Here is an 11,443-nt window from a genome sequence, read left to right on the forward strand (position 1 = left end):
GATGCAGATTGGGATCTCGCACGCAGCATGCTGCATGATGAAGTAATTCGTCTTGAGGCACGTCAGAATTCCTCATCTTCGGTTCTTGTAGCACCCACTGCTCCACAACAATCATCGCCGCAGCCTCCACATAACTCGAACCCCAACCCGAATCAACACCTGAACCAACCACAAGCATATCAGAACCTGAACCAACAGTCAAACCAGGCTACGCAGCGGGGTCGTGGCCGTGGTCGTGGATAGGGATACCGGGGACATGGGGGACGTGGACGCGGATCTGGCAGGAACCAACAGCAGCAAAATTGGGCCTATTAGAACTATCAGAACTCAGGTTACCCTCAATGGGCTTGGTAGAACACTCACCCTTGTCCATACCCTACTCAAACCCAATGGAGGCCCAATTACAACCCAGCCTCTCAGCCTTCAGGCCAGGCTACTGGACCTCAGCAGCCCATGGATAACACTCAACAGGCTCACTTTGCTGGTTATCCACCCATGGCTCCTCAGTTTCAGCCTCCACCTCAAGGGTATGATGCATTAAATCCTTCTGACCTTCAAGCAGCTTTTGCTACCATGCATCTTCAGCAACCTGACCAAAACTGGAACATGGACACTGGTGCTGAAACACATGTCTCTAATGATCAAGGTATGATTCCTAACCCATCTTCATCTCCTGTTTTCAGTAAACTCTTGGTTGGCAATGGTGAATGTCAACCAATAAAAGGATCAGGCACTGGCTACCACACCATTAATGACCGCACCTATATCCTACCCAACATCCTTCATAGTCCTAAAGTTATCAAAAACCTAATATCCGTTAGACGTTTTACTCGTGATAACAATGTATCTATTGAATTTGACCCATTTGGCTTTTCTTTGAAGGACCTCAAAACTGGACGAATTCTTTCACGCCACAATTGCACCGGAGATCTCTATCCGCTCACCGCTCCACAACTTCCACCTCAAGCCTCCTCGTTAACATCCGCTGCTCTACCCTGGCATGATTGTTTTGGTCATCCCGGTGCTCAAGTTTTAGAAGTTCTTAGTCGTAATTTCAATTTTCCATGTAATCAAGACAAGTCTAGTTTTTGCCATTCATTTCAATTATCTAACAGTAAACGATTGCCCTTTTATGCCTCAAATTCTTTTATGTTTACGCCTTTCGATATTATCCATTATGACTTATGGACTTCACCTATCACGAGTAAAACAGGATATAAATACTGTATGGTTCTTATTGACAATTTTTCACATTTTGTTTGGGTTTATCCACTTAAATATAAATCTGAAACATTTTCAACCTTTGTCAAATTTCACCGCTTAATCGAAACCCAATTTAATCGCCATATTAAAACCTTTCAATGCGATTTGGGAGGAGAATTTGACAATCATGCATTTAAAAACTTTGCCACTCAACATGGATTGTTATTTCGTTTCTCTTGTCCCCAGACATCCTCCCAAAACGGTCGAGCTGAACGTATGATTCGTCGCCTAAATGACGTTATACGCACGCTCCTTATACATGCCAACCTTCCACCCTTCTTTTGGGTAGAAGCTCTTCACACTGCGACCTACCTTCATAACGTTTTACCAACAAAACGACTTAACTTCTTCACTCCTACTTTTGCACTTTATCTACGCCATCCCACGTATGATCACTTACGGGTGTTTGGCTGTGTATGTTACCCCAACACATCCGCTACCCAACCTCATAAACTGCACAGTCGCTCTGTGCGGTGCATTTTTCTTGGATACCCACCTGATTTCCAGGGATACCAATGCTTTGATCCTACCACAGGTCGAGTGCACATCTCCCGTCATGTTACTTTTGATGAACATACTTTCCCTTACACCATTCCTTCCTCTCTAAGCAAGTATCAGTTTCTAGATGACCCTATTCCCGATGCCTTCACATTTCAGCATCCTACACCACTGGTGCCTCCTAAACCACCTGTGCCTCCTAAACCACCTTCATCCTCCTCACACCCAAGCATTATACTGTACCCATTGACCTATAGCCGTCGAAACCGCACACCAGCCCATACCACCCTTACCGAACCGAACCAGCCCATACCACCCTTACCGAACCAGCCCAACCCACCAACTCCCATACCTACACCGACCCAGCCTGTTTCCACTCACCCAATGACTACCCGATCCAAAGCTAGAACCCAGCACACTCTTACCGCCACAACTGTTTCCCCTGTTCCTACCTCTTATGCCAAAGCCTTTGCTGATCCAAATTGGTTACGTGCTATGCAATCCGAATTTACTGCTTTACAGGATAATGATACATGGGAATTGGTTCCACGCCCACTTGATAGACCAATTATTCGATGCATGTGGCTATTTCGTCATAAGTTTAAATCTGATGGGTCTTTGCAAAGGTATAAAGCGCGTTTAGTAGTTAATGGGAAATCTCAAACGATGAGGATTGATTGTGAAGATACGTTCAGTCCGGTTGTTAAGCCAGCGACAATCCGCACTGTACTTTCCTTGGCAGTTTCACGAGACTGGCCTATACATCAACTTGATGTTAAGAACGCCTTTTTACATGGCAATTTAAATGAAGTTGTTTTTATGCATCAACCACCTGGTTTTGTTGATACTCGACATCCTAATTTTGTTTGTCGCCTGAAAAAGTCCTTATATGGGCTCAAGCAAGCACCGCGTGCTTCATACACACGGTTCACGAATTACATTCTATCACATGGTTTTCGGAGCAGTGCATGTGATCACTCTCTTTTTATTTACAACAAAGGACAGGAAATTGCTTATTTGCTATTGTATGTTGATGATATTGTTCTTACAGCCTCTACCACAACACTCCTCCAAGAGATTATTCGTACTGTCTCCAAGGAATTTTCCATGACAGATTTGGGGGTGTTACATCATTTTTTGGGTATTAAAGTCATTCGTCAGTCACAGGGCTTGTTTTTATCTCAGGAACAATATGCAAAAGACATTATCTCACGGCCATCCATGTCGAACTGCAAACCTTGTGCCACCCTGGTTGACTTATCTGCTAAACTTAGTGCTGCAGACGGTGTTCCCTTTCATGATCCTACATTGTATCGCAATTTGACTGGAGCGTTGCAATATTTGACGTTCACCCGACCTGACATCTCATACGCCGTGCAACAAATTTGCTTATTTATGCATGATCCTAGTGATACTCATTTTGTTTTTTTAAAACGGATCTTACGGTATTTACAGGGTACTTTGGATTATGGTTTACGGGTAGTTAAATCTGGTACCCAGGCATTGATAGCTTATTCTGATGCTGATTGGGGTCGTTACCCGGATTCTCGCAGGTCCACGAGTGGCTATTGTGTTTTCTTAGGTGACAATCTTCTTTCGTGGTCCTCTAAACGCCAACCAACGATCTCACGATCCAGTGCCGAAGCTGAGTATCGTGGTGTAGCTAATGTGGTGGCTGAAGTCACTTGGATTCGAAACCTCTTGCTTGAATTACATACTCCATTACGCCATGCATCCATTGTGTATTGTGACAACGTTTCTGCAGTTTATATGTCAGATAATCCTGTTCAGCACCAACGAACGAAGCATATTGAAATTGATATTCATTTTGTCCGGGAGAAAGTTCGAATTGGCCATGTTCGCGTTCTTCATGTCCCCTCGTCTTTGCAGTATGCAGATATCTTCACCAAAGGGATCTCCAGACAGCTGTTTCAATCCTTTCGTTCAAGTTTGAACGTCTATCCTACGCCCGCTCAAACTGTGGGGGTGTCTTAGCCGATATTATTATTATTATTATTATTATTATTATTATTATTATTATTATTATTATTATTATTATTATTATTATTATTATTATTATTATTATTATTATTATTATTATTATTAGAGATAATCTTTGTAATATTTATGTTTATCTAGTCCTAAAATAGTTCCTAAATTAGTGGTAGGGCTTATTGTATTCTCCCTATTTAAAGGGTTGTTTATTGTTCAATACATTCATTCATAATTGAATACCATAAACACTTTTAAAGCCCGTTAAGGCAAGCATTACCAGGTGCACATTTTAAATTAATTGCACAAATAGTAATATGCAACAAATATGTAGAAATTGAAAGTTGCATATGTAGATTGAAAACTTGGAAAAACCCGATTAGAAAATGTATTCGGGATATTGTTTCCAAAAGAAACAAATAGAGGCATTACTTACATAGGGCGTGATGTGAAAACTATAAAAAGGTCATGCGTGTCACGTGTTAATCGCTTACTCTGGCCAAGTAAGTAGTGGCATATGATACCATGAACTTCTTATAGCGGACACATTTACATCCGATGTAGTAAGGACGAGGTGAATGGGACAAATTAAAAAGTACCCAAATGAAACAAATGAACAAAATAGTTGATAATAATGTAAACGCACAGCCGGGTGACGGAAGCGTGTTACATTAGGATAATGAGCCCGAGAGAAGGGACAAGGATTAATGTAAATGATGACATAAATGAATGATCAAAAGAAAATTCACGAAAATAAGTCATCTTGGACGAAAGGGGCCATGGTGAACAAAATGGGCAAGTAAAACCAAAGTATAGATGATCCGCCGGGTCATAAAAACAATGGTGTTGCCCACACGAAAAAGATAATCAAGGTTGTTAACTTCAGTTGTAGTAAAGAAAGGATAACGATGATAATCGTCACTCATAATTAATAAAGCTGCCAATGGTGGTCACGTAAAGAATAAAAGACATGGTCGAATAAAAGTGACGGATTTCACTAAGATGACCAAGTAAATCGAAATGAAGTCTTAGTGCATACCGGAAGGGGGTGCAATGATAACGATTTTGGTAAAACACCCGGTTGATGGGTAAGGAATTAAACGCATGCGTAGACTGAGAAACATGAACGCGTATGGAAAGTCAAAAAGACTTGGGTTTTGAGTCATGACTAAAGGACGATAAGATACTGCAAATAGAAATTTTGATAAATTACGTTCAACTATTTCAAAGCTGAATGGGTCGAACAAAGACTGAAGTTTGACATTCATAAGTGACGGATTTTCACACGAACAAGTCAAACAAATTTAATAAAGGATGACACTTGCTAAAGTAAGTAAGCACGAATCGAATAAATAAAAGTGCGAAATATTAATAAACCTATGTAAATGAGTTATAGGTGTTAAAAACATTAAAATGAAAGGACCCGAGTAATGGGAAGTGTAGGGCAAACCGACGTGTAATTGACGTTAGAAGTCAAGAAGTCGGAAAGATAATTCGAAAGAAAACAATGTAGCCTTAGATTACGGTCAAGGTCAAACGAAATCCAAAAAGTAAAGGTGAATAATTCTAAACATAAAAAGTGGTGCCTTAACACCATATACGTATATAAACGTATACACATTTGAATAAAGACTCGAATAAAAGATGATCTACGGGATCATCATAACCTACGGGATATTGATTAGTGTAAAGGTCTACGGGGCCAAAATGACCCACGGGTCATGAATTGAAGCAAAGGGATCATAAGGGCCTCGCCTTAAAGAGGTGAAAGCTTAAGGAAATAGCCTACGAGGTTAAGTGTAGGAACCTACGGGTTAATAGTGTAAGGTGAGGGAACTTGTTACGAAACCCCACGTAAAACGAGAACGGAAAACAATAAATTATGGGTTGTCAATTTCCTTGATATGAGTAATTGACATAGTTAAAAAAAACGTTAAACTAAAATTCAGTTTTAGTAAGAAATAACGTTTTAACAAATATGATTACTATAAGGCGAATTCGGAAATAACAAATATCAAAGAGTATGGGTCTTAACATCGATAGGTGCGAGACAATACATTCGAAAAGAAGAAGTATGATAAAGAAACGTTGATATAAATTAAACATGACGTGACACGATCACGGTCAAGAAATGCAATGTGAAGTGGAATCACATTATAACCAAGCGAGCAGTAAAGAGTAACTGGACTAATAAGTCTAGTTAGTGAGATCGGTTAAGGTCATTTAAATAAATTTGGTTGCTTGTAAGCAGTGGATTCGGTATAACTGAACCGAATAAATAAATTTGAAAACAAAAGAAATTGTTGCTAAAAGTGAAAGATTTCACTAAAGACCTTTAAGCGGGTCAAGGTAACGGATTCACAAAGAGTTCGATGATATATAAAAGCGATGGATATCGCTAAGTTAACTAAACTAGTAGAAGTAACAAGATCACGTTATTTCAAAGTGCATTATGTCGTATGAGATACGTAGATGGTTAGTAACCAAAAAGATATTATCATACTTTTCTGGTAATACTAACAATTGGTTAAAATATGAGCAATGCTCAATTGATTATCGAGATCAAATGCATGGAGTTAAACTCGATAAAACATGTAAGAAAAAGGTTTCGAGGGTGAAACCTCTTTAAGGGGGGTAGACTTGTAACACCCCAAAAACGGGTTTGGTAATCAAACTCCGTTAATATTACTGACGGGTAAAATACCGTTAGTGGTAAAAATTTACCCGGTAAATATTAGGATTTAAATAAATAAATCCAATATTAATTAAAAGGAGGGTAAATACTTTGAGAAAACAAAGTATATAAAAGGCCCGAGTTAACAGGACTTAAAGTCGAAACAGGATGTGATTTCCCCGAACCCGCCAAGTAACTAGGAATATCAACCTAGTTAATTGAATGTTGTTAAAATGCCAATGAAACTTGATTAATAACACTCTTTATAAAAAGTTGAACAAGTGAGGGGAATAAGTGTGTGTTCTGGTCGAGGTTTTCCACAGGAGCACAAGGGGTTCTTGAGCTCAAACCCTAATCAACACAATTTCATCAAATTGAAGGGGCAAATCAAGTCCAAATCAAAATCCGAGTACGAATTAGTGATCTCCATTGAAAAAGGAGTCACGAGGTATGTAAATTTCTTGAGAAATCTCTAGTTGAAATTCTGAGCAAACCTAGAGGATTCGAATTAGATGATTGCATGCGTGTTATATGATGAAATAGGAACATTGTAGTGTCTAGGAGTAAACCCTAGACAAGTATATGATGAAATTAGGCCTAATTCTTGTAGATTCATGATCACCATTGAAGGTGATAAGTGGGTTTTGTACGAACATGTTAAACACTAGAAATTGATAAGTAGTTCTAGTGTAATTTGAATTTTCGTAAGTGAATTCTGATGTTGTAGATGCGAATAATGGATGTGAACATGTTAATTGATGTTAAAACTTGGTTAAAACAATAACCATGAACTTGATAAAAGAAGAATACAAATTATGCACATTAGGTGTTTGTTAAAATGCCTAAGCGAGAACTAAAGTGTTGAAATCAGAGCGAAAACGCGTATTTGAATGATATGGCGATTACGCGTAATATGAAGTGATAAGGGTTCTAAATATTATGTTGATTTAGACTTAATGTTGTAAACCTTGTGATTTAAAGTAGTTAACTTTAATAAGCTAAGTTAACTAATCATGAAGTCGAATAGTAGTTTCGACATATGAAATAAGTGAGATGGAATAGTCGTGAATAATTATGACTAATCTAACCATCTTACAATTTACAATGATAGTTTGACGATTAACAGGCTAGGTGAAAGCTTGGGAACGAAGCGGGTCAAACGAAGCAAGAATGACGGAAAAGCATAATTTGGAAGTAAGGTAAGTATGGCTTACACTAGTCTTATAATTTAGAATATTCTCTTATCGTTTTAGTTACAAAGAAGATAAATACATAGTTGAGGTATGATGTTCCGGCGTGTAGACGTACGGAACAAGATAGTCGAGCATGACAAGAAACCATGTTGATGGTTTAAAAGGAGTTAAATCGGTAATTCGATCATTTTGTGACAAATGGAAAATGAACTTTTAAATGGTTACCTTATAGGGTAAACCAAAACAAACAATAAGGGTAAAACGGTAAATTGGTCAGGCGTTGACCATAACTATTGGTTTTAAAAGACACTTATGAAGTAAGCCTTAATAGACCAAAAAGTGTTAAGAAATGAATTTTAGGTAAAATGACCGCACGATGTAAATCGGAGCGAGTCATATAGTCGAGATGAAAATACATGTCGTCTCGCTAATATAATCGGTCATTTAGACTGAACGAGTCAAAGGGTGAAGATACCACCTTTTGATAACAGCGACTAATGGTTCTTGTCGAGTTATATGATTTCAGGAATAAATGTTGAAATGATATTTGCATCGCTATTACTTAGCGATTATTATAGCAAGGCATTAAAACAGGTCAATACATTGACCCGAGCCAGGTATGTGTAATAGAGTAATTATTCATTTAGAACGTAAGGTTCAATGAGCATTAAATGAAGTCTTAGATAGACAATGGGTTACTTAAATGGGTAAACCGAACGTTTTAAAAGAGGGTCGTGGCATTCCGAAAAGCATAATGACTTTTCGAACAAGATCATAACTCAAAAGAAGAATTATGGGTCAAACATGCTCTCAAAAGACCTTGTCGTAACTGAAAGACTAAAAAGGACCAAAACGCCCTTGTTGGCTAAATTGAACAAACAACCCTTAGAGGTTGTTTGGAAACGAGTTTCATGATTAGATAAATACTTAGAATAAATGCAGAAGTTGAAAGATGTAATACGTTAGTCAAATGGCTCTATTTGAGTCTTGCCGTAAAATAATAATCCGAAGGGTAAAACTCGAAACATATAGATATCCACATTAAATCCAACACACATAGTGTTGTGGTTGAAGATTACTTGATAAGAAATGTAGGAATAAAATGCTTGAAATGAATGAAAGCGATTTCAAGCTTTAAAGTGCTTAAATACCCTTAACGGGTCAAAATAAGCATACGAGCGAAAACGGGTTTAATGTCACACCCCGAAAAATCAGAGCTGGCGTGACTGGACCGGTATCTTCATTGCACAGCGGAAGCAAATAAGCTAAGACTTCTAAACAATGAACGCCCGCTAAGTGCTCGAAATCCCATGGGTTCTCCTATTCCAACCGTTCCATAGTTTTGAAAATGCAACCTGAGAAAGAACATGCGAAAAATCAACATAAAGTTGAGCGAGCTCATAGTTTGTTTTGAAAAGATTTAAAATAAATCTTTTTGATAACCGGTTTCAAAGTTGTTGAGAAAATATAGTAAAATTATTTTCATGGCATGATATATGAAAAACTGTGAGTCTAGCCCACAATAGTCTTTGTGCATTGCACGAGAGAGAATGGGCCGAGCCCAAACGCACCTTTGTAAGCAGGATCAGCGCGTCCTCTTACTTAGGTATAATTTGAAAAACGTTACCAAAGTTTGTAAATCCATGTATTTCTGAGTTTCCATCAAATGAATCTTATGAACATATGAAAGTTTTAGTGTTGTAAATGGGTATGTAAAGCGTCTATGAACAGGTTGATCGTTAATGTTTCGCGAGGACATTAACGTATGCGGCGACATAGGAAGTACTCAACCTGTGTAGACGGTTTTTAGTGTCGAATCACCTCGACTATGTCGAATTACCTCGACTGTGTGAATCACCTCGACTGTGTCGAATCCCCTCGACTGTGTGAATCACCTCGACTGTGTCGAATCACCTCGACTGTGTCGAATCACCTCGACTGTGTCGAATCCCCTCGACTGTGTCGAATCACCTCGACTGTGTCGAATCACCTCGACTGTGTCGCCCGTACCCATTAGAAAATCATGCACGTTTCGTAAATAGGCGCGTGTTTTGTAAAACCGGTATGTTTGATCGAAATCATTCGTAAACCATTTAAGTTCCTTGAAATTCGTTCGCAACACGGTTTAGAAATATGAGTTTTCGTTCATCGAAAAGTTGTTTATTTTTGCAAAACTTGCATGTCTTTCCACCCCCGAAAACATTTATAAAAATGTAAAATAGTAAAAAGTGGGGGTTATGAACTCACCTGGACTTCCATGTGGAATGCTAGCCTAGCGTGATTCCGTAGTGTCGTTCCAAGGACGTGATTTGGCTAGCGTGCATCTATAGTATTCCTAACAGGGAATAATTTATCAGTTTCTAATCTAAACGTAGTTAAACTACGTGTCCGAGCTCTACCGAGTCGTTAACAAAACGGCTCTAAGTTAGTGTGACCTTGACTTAGAATAACCAATCTATGGTTATTTGGTCCCGTTTATAGTTGGGATAGAACTAAGTCTCAAGATCGACTTAGTTTTCAAGTGATTAAGATATATATTTATATATATTTAAATATAAATATATACTTGCGATGTCGTGTTGGTCGTCGAGAATTAGAAATACGGATACGGATAAAGGAGTGTCTTGTCGTGTCCTATATGATACGGTAATATACCGTTGTAGTTTTCGTAGGATGGAAATGGATAGATGTATATACATATGTATATATTCGAAACTCGACGTTTGAAATGAATATAATTGACTATACTCATTTTGTAAAAATATTCGTATTCTAGACGATTAAAATAAATATAACTAATTATATTTATTTTATATGATTTTTTTGAATATTAAATGTTTGAAATATAACTTACGAATTTCATCGTTTGAAATAAATATAAAACATTATATTTATTTTTATAAAAGTATACGAAGTACGTTGTTTGAAATAAATATAACTAATGATACTTATGTCGTGAAAGCATTCGAGTTTCAATGTGTTTTGAAAATACATATAAATTTTCGAGTTTCGTTGATTAGTATTTCGTGTGTGTGCCAAAATGTTATAGTTTCGTTTTATAACTCGTAAAACATCGCCAAATAAATATACTTCTGTATTAATTCTAAAAAAAAAAAACTTGTATCTCGATAAGTGTTGTCTTTAAGATTTAAATATGTTTTGTAATCTGGGTTTTTAATGGAAAACGGACAGAGTTTCCTCTGTTTTTAGGATAACCTCGACATCCAATGTGTCGATATTTTAAATCAAAACGCAATAATAATTCAATCAAGCAATATATGTATATGATTTTCGCCAAAATACGCCAAAAATTAAACGTATATAATAACTAAATAAAGGATGGTTCGAGCTCGGTCGCGTAAGCTAAAAATCTACGAATCTTTATATAAAGTTCAACGCATTGTTAAAACTTTACCGGGTCCTGAGTTGACCGCCTTTGACCCGACAGTTGACTGTCGTTGACTAAAGTTTGACCAGTTGACGTGTTGACCCGAAACCCGAACCGAAACCAGTTGACCCATTCGAACCAGTCTTGAACCATAACCGAAACGAGTTGAACCGTAATCGAATCTGGGCTGACTTGTTGACCCGAGTTGACTAGTTTGACTGTTGTTGACTAAAGTTTGACCGAGCTTTGACCGAAGTTGACTTGTTGACCATAGTTAACCTGAATACCGAAACGTGAACTTGCTGTTGACTAATGGCTGACCCGAACATCGAGTTGACCCGCATCATGACCCGAGCCAAAAATAAACTGAACCGCGACACCCGAAACTTTAACCGAGTCTTGAATCCTGACCTAAACATGAACCGAAACATAACC

Source organism: Helianthus annuus, chromosome 5 (assembly GCF_002127325.2).
Source record: "Helianthus annuus cultivar XRQ/B chromosome 5, HanXRQr2.0-SUNRISE, whole genome shotgun sequence".
Classification (NCBI taxonomy): domain Eukaryota; kingdom Viridiplantae; phylum Streptophyta; class Magnoliopsida; order Asterales; family Asteraceae; genus Helianthus; species Helianthus annuus.